Raw genomic sequence first — 13,127 nt, 5'->3', positions numbered from 1 at the left:
CTTTTGTGTGTGTGTGGTGTCAACATTGCTTCTTCTAGGCCAGGTATCGACAGACTGCCGCTTTTTGACTCCCCCCCCCCCACCCCGTTGGGAGCAGCCGTTTTTATATGTTTTACTTAAATCTGAAACGTAATTTAACGCAAAGATAATTGATTAAATATGGCTGCGAATGGGTCACTATGAAATGTATTGGTGAAAACAAAATGGACAGTCAAACTGTATTGTTAAATAATAATTAAGGGGGGGGGGACGGGGACGGGATAAATCGACGTTGTTCATTCTATCACCTATTTTATTTGGTTTATTTAAGTCAGAATGTGTTTGTCATCTGCTGTATCCCTGCTGCGCTTATGTGTACAAGTAGCTCTGCGTATGATGCGGCTCTCGAACTATTTTGGTCAAAGACAAAAACTAAAAAATTAACTTCTTGTTGGAAAGGTTTGCCGACCCCTGTTTCAGACTCACCTCCGCCACAGGAATGTGGGCTGTAAACAATTAATAATCACTGCCTCAATGCTCATCTCAGCAGGAACTCACGATTACTCGATTTGTGCTAAAGCGCACAATTGTTATTGTTATTATTCCCAATAAGAAAACGCACTTTATGGCGGGACCCCCGGGGTCGCATAACAATAGATCAATGAGACAAACAATGGATTATGGTACAATGAGACAAACAATGCATTATGGTACAATGAGACAAACAATGGATTATGGTACAATAAGACAAACAATAGATCCGGTACAATGAGACAAACAATAGATCACGGTACGATGAGACAAACAAAAACATTGTTATTGTATCAAATCGTGATAATCTATCAAAAACACAGTGGTGGGTAAATCGTTCGGTCCCATTTCTCATTTCGACACAGATCCCATAACGAGTGGATGGGCTATGGGTGCAGCAGGTTGGGGGGAAGGGGGCGTGGTTTATTTTTCAGAATAATATAGAGCCGAGTATTGTCAACATTGTAGTTGTAGCATCATCGCCAATAAAAGTGTAGCGTGCAATAACATCATCTAACAAGGGTGTGATCACATAATCCACTTGCATTATGCACGTGTGAAACTGCCCATGTAATAATAATAATGATAAAGCACCCCAAAACATATCTAGAAACGGGCGTCACTAAATAATTTCCACTTCTGTAAGTGTAACGCCACTGGGGCGAATTTATTTTTGGATGAAAACCGTGTGCCACTGACGTCAAAGTACGAATGGAGGGAAACAGTCGCCTTTCAATTCATCGGGACATTTTGGACCCACGCGCTTTACCTTACACAACGCAAATTCAACCTCAATTAAGCTTGGAGAGCTGAATAGAGTTCTAAAGAACTCACGAACACCTCGTTAAAGACTCACCGCAGAAGATCCCTGGGGTTTGATCTTCCACGAAGATCGTGGTCCACCCTAAATCGCATTCCGCTGCACAAACCGTGGCAGATGCGGATACCTGATGCACAAATGTAAAACTAAAAACTCTCCAGTAGCAGTGTGCGACTGTGGTCACCCAGAACAGACCGTACGACGTATAACGACGCAATGCCCCATCCACAAATACGAAGGAGACATCACAGCGATGATACACTCCGCTGCTCCTGACGGGCAGTCACCCGGCTTTGAACACCAACATGTGACGTTGTAAGTTCTTTCTCTGCGTCTACATCGTCGGCCGTACGAGAGGTAGAAGAAAAATGTACACATGCCGTGTCAACCAATACGGTTCACCCCGTATTCTTGTACAGGGACATTGAGTTTCCAGGTCCATACGGCGTGCAGCCGTTTCAAATACGGGCAAAAATGTTGTTGTCTATTTGTGTTTCTCTCTTGTGATGATACTTGTAGCATGAACGTTGAGAATTATAAGGCGCACGGGGTGACCAATAAGGTCTGAACTGTTCTGTAATAAGGTAGGGCACTGATTAGGGCCTCCCTTATTATTGACGTTTGTCGGCACGCACGACGTTTACACAGTGGCGCACCGTACGTGTTTTACGGGGCTGCGTGCTCAAGAGAAAGAGTTGTGGACTCGGGGTGCTGAGTATTCTCCAGGCGTCGCTGTCTCTTCTCACGGCAGAACGACGACAGCTACAAGCGGAGTTTGCCCCACGTGCAAAACACCAAACAAGCGACGCATTTTGAACTCCGGACAACTCGCCCCCCCCCACCCTCCTTCACACATTCGTCGCTGGACCAAACTCTGACCTATTTTGTGCACCCCTAGGAGTCCGTGTGACTGATGCGATGTGTAAACCGTGGTATTTTTGTGTTGTTGTTGGTACGTGGGAGGGGAACGCGCGTGTGAAGGAGGCGAAATGTTTTGGACCACGTGTTTTTCTGGCCACTCAGTAGCCACGCCAACGCGAATGATGATAAGTTTAACATCGTAGCGGGCGTTCGCGACCAATATTATATTATCTCCATATACTGTATATATAAAAGGCAAAGTTGTGAATATGTGTGTCTGTTCAAAATGTTTAGCGTACTTACCGACATGTAACAAACTGGAAATTTGCCATGTGGGTAATTTCCAGACTGTACACCATGCAAAAATTATAAAAATACACTTTTGTTTTTTTTGGGGCGGGGGGGGGGAGCTCAATAATGCATATATTTTTGCACGCCAAGTGAGCTGTGACGTCAAATCTGTCATGTGACCCTCGCATGTGGAATCGTAACGCATTGTAGCGTAGCGGTTAGCGCGCCGCGCTACTAACCCGGCGACCCGAGTTCGATTCCCGCTCACAGCCACCACCACCACCACCACCGGTGACGATTATTTGAACCAGTCCTGGGCCTCTCCTAGGTCGACTCAGCCTCAAACCAGTAACTGATGTGGCGTGTGAACATCACCACTGGGGAGACAAAGGCGGCCGGGCGTGGTGGTTTCAAGTCCCGGGCGAAGCCGGGTAGTACAGCTAGTTCATAATAAAGGGTTTTGTGTTACTCTTTGGTTCTTTCGGTAAAGTCACGTATAAAGAGAAAATAATACAAAATAATACATTTTCTCTTTATACGTGACTTTACCGAAAGAACCAAAGAGTAATTACTGCAGTCACGAAAGCTCCACATTAAGTATGGTTTTGTGTTAGATTGCGTAATTATAAATGCGTCGAAACCCTCCACCACCCGACACAGCCAATCAGTAAGGGATCTGTCACGGAAACTAAACGCCAAATAGTTACTACTTCAGCCCACCGGTGTGTCGGAGAGTAAATCCACAACATTTACAATCTGAGTACGACGTTTCGCTGGTAATAACATCCGGAATATTATGGAAAATCGCCCGATGATGCTGGATGTAATTACCAGCGAAACGCCGTACTCAGATTGTAAATGTTGTGGATTTTACTCTCCAACACACCACCGGAGGTCTTGATGCTCTTCAACAATTAGCTGGTACGACACGAGCAACCTTGAAATATGGTCCCGGCGTGTTAAACTGTTGAAGTGCGTCCCCCATAGGGAAAAATACAATAGTCGATGATTAGTGCCGGATTATCCGAGTAACAAAAGTAGCTACATACAGTATGCTACGGTCCACGCACTTTCAAGGGCCCCGCGCTAAATGCTTTCAAGCTATCAATTCCGGTTCAGTGATTCTGCATTTGCTCTATTACTATAGTACTATACTGCCTTCAACTTTTACGAACGACTGGGCGTTTAAGGTTAGCGATGTGTCGTTTTATCTGGCTGTATAGCAAATGAGAACACACAATTATTTTACTATGCAAATTAAACAAAAACGTTTGAATATTTACGTGTTTTATTTTTATTTAGGGCCCCTTTGTAACATATGCTACAGACCGCGCACTAGCTTAATCCGGCACTGGGTCCCGGCATGTTAAGCTGTTGAAGTGCGTCCCCCATAGGGAAAAGAGTGGACGGTGTGGCCACGACCACGCCCGGCGTTTGTCTCACCAGTGCCGATGCTCATCGCACCACACCGACTACTCGATTGAGGCCGAGTCGACCTAAGAGAGTCCAGAACCGATTCCTATCTTATTCCCCACGTATTGTATCCGCATCGCAGCGCGCTGAGCACTGCGCCACCGCTCTACCGCTGCTAGGAACACACACAAACACACACGCCTCTTACACATCAGTGAGTGGGCTCTCCCTCTGCGCGTGTCTCGCTCGCATCACGTGAGAGCGGGACGGTACAAAAGGGTGGATTTCACGAGGCAGGCGGCTCCTCCACACGGACACGAGGCAGCGACGCGGACCCAGTGAGTGAGGGCACACGGACTCCGTGAGTGCACGTGGACCCAGTAAGTACACGCGGACCCAGTAAGTACACGCGGACGCAGTGCAGTGAGTGCACGTGAACTCAAGTGATTGAGTGCACGTGTGCCCAGTTAGTTCACGTGGACGCAGTGAGTGAGTGCACGTGTGCCCAGTAAGTATACACGTGAGTGAGTGCACGTGTGCCCAGTTAGTTCACGTGGACGCAGTGAGTGAGTGCACGTGTGCCCAGTAAGTACACGCGGACGCAGTGAGTGAGTGCACGTGGACTCAGTGAGTGCAGAATCAGTGTCGAGTGATGCCTCATTGACCAACGCGGTGAAGTATGGTCATGACAGAACCCCTCGGAAAAAGTCACGACACTCTTTAATGGATAATCAATGGGCATATATTATTGAAGTGTGCGATAGTTGAGTACAAATGAAAGTACATGTCTGCAGAGGCCGGCATCTGCTGTTCACGTACCTACACCGGCGGTGGAAATTCCACGTTCATATACCGGGGGCGGGTCAGCCCCAGGGGCGTAGCGCTTTGTGGAAAGTCAGCGAGAGTAGAATTCACGAGTCGTATTAATGTGAGCAATAGTCCCGCTATTCCCAATAGCCGTAAGGTGATTGATCGTAATTACAAGGCGAAGTCACTCCTTGCACATCGGGAATTCGATTAAATGCGACGGATCTGGCGCGCGCTGAAGTGAACTGGGTGAGCAATTGCAGGGCGTTTATTTAGGAACGACCTTCATTCGTGCTGGACGTCCAGCGAAGCGCACGCACGCGCTACGATGCGACGATGTAACAATGACTGTTCACGAGGTTACGGGACACCGACGGAGGGAGGGGGATGCGTTTGCGTTGAACTTCTTTCGCGCCGTACGTCGCCGCCCGTTGCTCGTTGGAGGTGCGCGACGATCGTCTCGTTTGCGACAATTCGTATCGCGCCGTGACCCATCAAGTCCTGCTCGCGAGCCGCCACTGCGCGGAACGAGCGTCTTCGAGTCGGCGCCAGCGGTGCGCTCCTCGGTCCGCAGAGGGGTAAGTTTTACTTGATACAGCTGTCGGGCTGTGACGGTTCCACCTGAAGACGGAAGCTTGTGTTGCCTCCGAAACGTCGTGATTTTTATTTTATTTTACTTTTATTAATTTTAATTTTTTTTACCTACGTGACTTTACCGAAAAAACCTAAGAATAAGAGGGGTAAGTGTTGGAGCTTTCAGGCGAACCGCGTTGTGTCCGTCGGGTGCTGGTGGCGGTCGTGGTGGGGGCTATGCGCGTGGCCTGTGACCCAGCACTGGGCGAGGCGAGGGTTAGTGGATCGCACCGATGTCGCGAACCTCGCTGCCCGTGGGCGCACGCGAAGGAGCTTAGCGATGCGCTCGCTCGCTCGCCAGGAGAAGGGGGCACTGCGGACGCGTGCCTCGCCTGTTCGGCCTACGTTGGTGATGTCGAGCGTGTGGGATTTTCTCCGGGTGCTCCGGTTTCCCTCCCCACGTATAGAGGCCCGCAGAGCTTGGGGAATTGTTGGCTGGCCGCGTGGCTCCTGCGCTTCCCGCTTGTCTTTGGGGTCCTCCACGCGCCCTGAGCCGTTTCCTCTCTTCGAGAGCGAGCGAATACTCTGCACGTTCCAAGTTCGAAATTATTATTGTCAGCAGTAGTAGTGGCGTTTTGTCCACTCCTTATGCAAGGTAAAGGTGCAGCCCTGAAATTGCTCGTTCACGCTACTGCTGGCGGAATGGTCTCCACCATAGTGACCTCTGGAGAGCGCGTGGTCTTCTCTTGCACACAGGCCAGGCAGGCGTCTGTGGAAAGCGTGGGTGCACACACACACACACGAGCTTCACCTCACCTGCGCACGACTTGCATCCTGATCGACTGTGGCCGTACCCATTTAGATCTGCTGGTTGGACGGATGCCGTGCCGGGAGGTGGAATCGAACTGCCTAGCTTTGGGGTGGCGATCCCAGTGTGCTCGCCATTTCACCACGGCAGCCTTCGTTGCGTATGCCTGAATTGTATTGACGCGTGACCCACTTTTAATGAATGCTGCATTCAGCTGCCTGTGGTTGTGTTCGTCTTGTTAATCTCGATTAAGAGCCAGCGCTTTGGCAGCGATCGGATTTGGCTTTGTCCGTCGCCTCCTCGTGCCAAGCGTCAAGAACACGGTCGCACCTCGGAAGTCGGGGGTGTCCCGTTAGCGAAGTTTCAGTTTAATTTATTAGGTATAACCCTTTGAGCCATGCGGCTCTTGACTCGGGTGCAACCGCAACAAAACAAAAACATGAACAAGAAACATCTTCAAGTGACTACACGCAAAACACAAAAATCCAGGAAAAAACGGCAAAGTCTTCCAGAAAAAAAACACCGAAGTGGCACCTGGTGGCGACTGGGTCGTTTCCAGACAGGATCCGCAACGTTTGCGCCACACTTCGTCACGGATAGGAAGAGGTTCACTCTATTGTGCTGCGGTGGTGAGATGTTAACTACTTCGCCTGGCATACAGGAGGGCGTGGGTTCAATCCCGACCCTGACGCCAACATATGTGGAGATTGCATGTTCTCTCTCTCTCTCTCCGCGTGGTCGCATAGATTTTTCTCCAGGTCCTCCGGTTTACCCTTGCAAATTATAAACATGCGTTTAGAGTATTTTGCTGCTCTAACTTTGCACATTACAAGCCACTTCGCTGAAATGTCATTTGTGGCCAACTCGCTTCTGAAATAGAGCTATGTAAAACAAAATGTTTAAGCTTCGTTTAAATGTGCAGCCCTGTAATTGCGTGCTCATGCCCCTGTTGGCGGAAGGACTTCCACTGGAGCGAACTCGGTCAAGATGGTATTTGGACTTTTCTTCCACGTTGACCAGACGTCTTGGAAGAGGTGAAAGTACCCACACAGGTGTCAGTTTTGTTGCCAGATAAAAGGGTAAAAAAACAATTATCATATTTTTTATTGGCAAATGAGGTTCCAATGGTACCCACACTCTACCCTATCACACGGCGACATGCACATCAACTGTGAATGACCTCTTCGCCGCTAAACAACCACACGCATGTAACTGGTATTGGCCTAACATCCCAATGCTTAAAATTACTCACTCAAAATTACTCACTCAGAATTACACGTTACAACATCGCCCCCACCCCCCCTTCCCCCTTACTGTGAAAACTTGGCAGGACCCTCTTGAAAATTAGTTTTGAGACTCGGTGAGGCTTTCCTGGGCAAACAAGCGGAATAATAACACTGCTGGGTGGACATTGGCGGAGGATTTGAGAAACTAGACCCCGTTGTGTCAACTTCCGCGCCCGTAAGGTGGAATCGAACCGGTAACGTCTGGATTACAAGCGCAGCAAGCGCGATTGAGCAGCTGCTCCACGGGTTACGTTACTTCGACCCAACTACTGCTGCCTCAGCGGGATCGACATCGCGTGCACGGCGCTTCGTCCTGCGTCGAGCTGGGTCCCGTAGTTTGTACGGAATGCTCTTGTCGATGACATTCTGCCATTTCACTAGCGTTCGGTTAACGAGCCAGACTGTGACCGATGAGATTCTGAAACCGTAGAAATCGGTCCAAATTGTGTTTGCTTAAGTGTACGCTACCTGATAATACTCATCCGGAAAAAAAGGCGAAATGCCCGAGCGACTTATCTTTTGTATTTACAGTTTACAAGTCAAACATCGAAAGTTATTTGCTGCTCAAACGAGCATGGCAACAGGTGGCCATATCCTGTTTACAGCCCTGAACCATTGGTGGAGATTCCAAATCCCTATGGTGGGGACGAATATCCATAGGACGACCACTGTTGCTTTTCCCACAGCATGGCACGTGTTTTATTATCCCCGGAGGGATGATGCTGTCAATCCTCAACCAGGATTGGAACTCGCACACTTCCGATTGTGAGCCGCTCACTGATATGGCAGTGCTGCTCTGAAAAATGGACAGTTTGGAGAAACGGAGACGTTATACCAGATGCAGGTTAAACGAGCAGAAAATACAACCTCTTTGCATATCCGTAACTCCACGTGATTAAAGAAGCATTTTGTTTACACATCCAATCAGTCACATGGCTTATCAGCAGCAATGGTGTATTACAACTCTGGGCCGGTGTTTGCATCAAGTGTCTCATCAGCAGAGTCAGTATTTATTAAACCAATGTTTGTGACGTGCTAGATTAGAATCAGAATCTTTATTTATCCTGGAGGAGTCCACTGAGCTATGAAGCTCTTTTTCACAGGTTTCCAGTCATGTTATTTTATTAATGCTCGTTTACCCAGGAAAGCCTCACTCAGTCTCATGCCTCTTTTCCACGTGGGTCCCGCCACGTTTCACTTTGCTCAAGAGAGCAAAAGTCTGGTTGCCACATCTACGCCTCTATATAAGGAACGAAACAGGTGGACTTCTCCACAAATCTGGCTGTCGCCTGCTGAAGCTAGTTGTAATTCATGGCGAAACGTCGTACTCAGATTGTAAATGTTGTGGCTTGGCTCTCCAACACACCGGTGTGCTGTACTAGTGACGAATTGGCCACGTGCTGTTTACGCGACAACCCTTATTAGTTGGCTGTGTCGGGTAGTGGCGGGTTTTAACGACACATTTATATACTTACGCGATCTAACCCAAAACGACCTCTATAATGGTTGGCAGGCCGTTTCGGTGAGACGACGCTAATGTTGTGTTCCGTATACCAGACAGGTCAGCAGGAAGGAGGTCTGAAATGATGGAACGAGAGGGTAATAGACAATTGCAACAAAACATTACCGACCGAGACAGCGGAGTTGCTCATCACAGTTCCTGCGCCCAAGGGGAAGGAAAGACCCGAGGCCAGGTGGTAGTGAGGACACTCGTGAGGCGCAGACTTTGGAGGTCGCATGCTGCCTACGAAGCAGCTTCGGGATCTGGCGCATGGTTCCAAAGCGCTGGCAATGAGCGGGGTTCTTTTCTGTTATGGAACCGTTGCTCATCCATTGCTCATCCGATACCTTTGTCGGGCATTCGTCCGCCGACTTGACGACACTCGTGTTGCTTTCCGCACGTGGCCGGTTTGTCATCTTCTCCCCCAATTTAGGTGCGGTGGCGTCAACGGCTGTGGTAATGGTGGCATCTTGATCTTTGAGAGAAGCTCGGCGTTTGATGCCATTGCGCGCGGGCTTACCGGTGCCGATGTTGCGTAGACTGTCCAGGTTTACCTGCTTGCGGGGCCATTGGTTTGTTCAGGCTCCTCTGGTGAACCCCCTCCCCTCCCCCACTCAGGGGGCCCTGACCTCGACGGCGCACAAACATCGGCGCGTGCGACTGACCGCACGTTGGGTTAACCAAACCTGGCCCCGTGCAAAGGGGTCTGCTGATAACCACGCGCGGTGTGTACGCATGGTGGGGGACGCTAATGCAGCGGTTAGCGCGTTGCGCGATATTCCACCCTGGCCACCCGGGTTCGATTTCCGCTAACGGTCGACAACCAGTGATGATAACGTGAATGGGTTCGGGGCCTCTCCTAGGTCGACTTAGCCTCAAATAAGCACCTGGTGTGATGTGTAAACATCACCACTGCGTGGCCACCCACCCCCTCGCGTGCCGTGCCGGTCTTCACATAGTATGTGCTCGCTGCCAGCACTTGCCCCAAACGTCTGCACGGCCAGGAACGTTGCCTGATTTGCAGGCGTCCTTGCCACAGTGGCGAGTGAACTGCGCTAGAAAATGCCGAGTTTTTCCTGGCCACGTACTACAGGGGAGAGTGGCATCTCCACTCGACCGGGCACTGTTGTAAGGTGAGGTGCGGATGGCCATGTGTGTTTGGGGGGGGGGGATGGAGAACAGACGGTGCATTCCTGCCTGCCCGCGTGCATTCCCGTTCAGCAGCGCGGCCTTGACAGGCGAAGGGAGAGGGGTTTTTCTCTCAATATTGACTCTGGCCACGCGCATTGAGTGCGCGCCCTGGTGAAGCCGGCGAGCCGTGTCCGCCACCGCGCCCCGTGTCACCGAGACGCTCGCCAGCCACTCGCGTTCCCACTTCGATGAGCAACGTCGCATTGCACGGCGGCACTTTACACGTCGCTCGTTGTTGTTTTTTTAAATATCAAATTGCAACTGAGTACGGTGGTGATGTCTGATTTAAAAACCCCAAAAAAGTTCACTCCTTTCGTGGCTCCGCCCATGCTGATCATCTCGTTTATTGACGAGGGTGCGGCGTTTGATGGTAACCAGGATAGCACTGGGAAAGACAGCCCTGTGATATGTGCCGTCTGTTGGAATTGCGACCGTGGCGTTTTGCTCTCCCTCGCAAAGTTGATCCCTTCTTTACTGAGGAAGAGAGAGAGAGGAAAGGAAGAGATGTACAGCATTAGTCCAGTAAACCCTCGCTATGCGCGAGTTCTGGATTCGCGAGTTTCGCATATTGGCGAGTCGCTAAATGTTAACCAATTCCCTCTTCGCGACCCGACTCCCGTTTTCGCGAGTGCACCATCGTTGCCAAAGTGGTGCGCACAGAGTTTTTTTTTGTTGCATTTAAAAACTCTTTGCCAAGGTGAGGCACGCACCCTCTGCTGCCCGCTTTTGTTCTCAGTCTCACACGAATCCCGCTATTGTGCATTTTCGACTGTGAGTTTCAGAGAAAGTGTTGCGGCGAGCGCTCCCCCCTAGGGCTAAAGCGATAACTTTTGCGGCCTTGTTCTCAAACGCCCTCATTCCCGAGGTGCCATCCTCCTGAATTCCTCACCGACACCACCACCTCCATCCGTCGTCAAATCATAGAAGGTCATAACAAAAACCTTCTTTATAATGTATTATTTATTGTGGTCATTATTATTAAACATTTACTAATTCCCCCGATGTTGACTCGTACCAGGAACGTAACAAAATTGTTCCCATTGATAAAACGGTGTCGGCATTCGCGAACGTTTCCAAAACGTTACCTTCGCGGATAGAGAGGGTTGACTGTACTAGCGTATGGCAAGACTTTGGAATTCCCTCCCAATAATGTTTCCCCAAGTTATTATAGCTTTTCTTATTGCAAGAAACGTGTTAACAGTTATCAATTACAACTGTGATAGTGAAATGTCTGGCTTGTTTGTAACTTAACTAGAACTTTGCTTTATGATCTATTCAAAAATAATTTGCCCGAGTCCACGTATACTGTATAGTAAACATGATTTATTATTTAACATTGCTTTACGATTATGCAATATTTTTTTCTAATGCGAAGCAGTTTTCTTTTTACTCTGATTTCGATTCGCTGCATTGTGCTACTTTTTTAAAATAAAATTTTGCTTTTGCCATTTTGATGACTCTTGCAACTGAGACAACCTGGGTCTCTTAAGTTCTCAACCGGTTCCACACGTGAACTTGAGCTTATTGCTTTAGGTCTGTACTCAGCAACTGTGCAAAAACAAAGGCAGCAGTGGTTGCCCTCTGGAGAAACTGTTCGTCCCCATGCCGAGGCAACGTGTTATTTGCACGATTTGTTCTGCAAAACGCAGATTAAGCACTGCCCCGTGCCTTACTTCGAGTTGGGCAATAACAGAGACACGGATGCTCCATAATACTGAGGTCAGGGTAAAGTGCATGGAAATGCCTGTAGACCAAGCGCTGTTCATGCCCCTTTCGGCTGGCATGGCGCAGTCACATGCACAGTTTTCACCGATGGGCAATTCATGCCTTTCCTCATCTTTAATCTGGTACAACGTAGTGAATGTTCACTGACTCTCCCACATGTGTGGGGGAGTCATTTAATGTTAAGTATGAGGAATTGTATCGCCTTGAAATACAGCAGCTGAAAATAATTGTGAAAATAATCAACGAATTGCCTCTTTCCAAGGTGATAGAATTCCAACAGCAATGCAGGCAATAAGCGCACAACTTTATCTATCTGTGATGAACGCAGCACTTTCCATCGTTTTAATTCAGGGGGCGCTGCAAACCTACACGCCCCTGCATTAACGATGGAGGCGCAGGGACAGACGTTCGATTGCGTTGGAATCGATCTGCAGATGGCGGTCTTCTCGCACGGCCAGCAGCTCTGTGTCGCCTTATCTCGATCCCGCAATCCCAAACAGGTGAAAGTCCGCATCGAACCGAACCCCTAGCAAGGACATCTACTTAAGGACGATTGAAATTCACACGAAATGTCCTTTTCAATAAAGTCTTCCAGATGTAAAATGACATAAGCTTTTAATGAAGAAATAAAATTATCTAATGCGTCGTTCGTGTGCAATTTTTTTCGTGACTTTCCTGGCCGAAGGCCGTAAATGGTTGTGAGGGGGCACCACAGGTGCCCCCGAACAACCCCTAGTTTGCGTATATTTTCGTACTCTACTGCGCCAAGCTGCTGTGCGAGCCCATTGAGATTCCATGTGACTCCAAATGATCCGTCGCGCTGCAATTCCGTTAGCTGTGGAGCTGACTTACGCGATCAGTTGTAAAGTATCTCTTTTGTTCGTCCGTTGTTTCCCCATTCCCAGCAGTGCCCACACGCTTTGCGTTGGAATTCAAAAAATGAAGTCAGACAAAGAGCAAGCCTACCCTCCCCAGCTCAAGCCACCTCGGTGGGCCAATATCAAGGTGCGAGTTCAAACAAAGGGTTGCCACCTGTCCAATGTGACCCGGACACTGAGAATTGGCATCTGTGTTCTTGTGGCAGGAATTTATTTTTACTAACATTTGGAGGCATTCGCATTCCTGCACCTCCGATTAGCACGGGCAGCTATGTACGATGCAAAGAAGTTCAACATACCGTACATATTCATGATGCCTCAGCAAGATGTTTTTATTACTTTGTTGCTTTTAATTTTGTGGCTTTCATTTTGTCATTGTGGTGACACAGGCCGCTCTTGCAAATGAGACTCATCCTGGTATCTTCAGGTCTCAACTTGTTCCACGAAATAACCTTGAAAATAT

General features: G+C 48.9%; 1 pseudogene; it reads left to right on the top strand.

The window, feature by feature from the left end:
* Positions 1-4,192: 4,192 nt before the first annotated feature.
* LOC133347239 (solute carrier organic anion transporter family member 1C1-like) overlaps positions 4,193-13,127 on the top strand; it is a 30,857-nt pseudogene continuing 21,922 nt past the window's right edge.

This window comes from Lethenteron reissneri, chromosome 25 (genome assembly GCF_015708825.2).
Source record: "Lethenteron reissneri isolate LAM-NWPU_2019-01 chromosome 25, ASM1570882v1, whole genome shotgun sequence".
In the NCBI taxonomy this organism is placed as follows: domain Eukaryota; kingdom Metazoa; phylum Chordata; class Hyperoartia; order Petromyzontiformes; family Petromyzontidae; genus Lethenteron; species Lethenteron reissneri.
The sequence above is the reverse complement of the archived record's forward strand: the minus strand, read 5'-3'. Positions and strand labels throughout refer to the sequence as shown.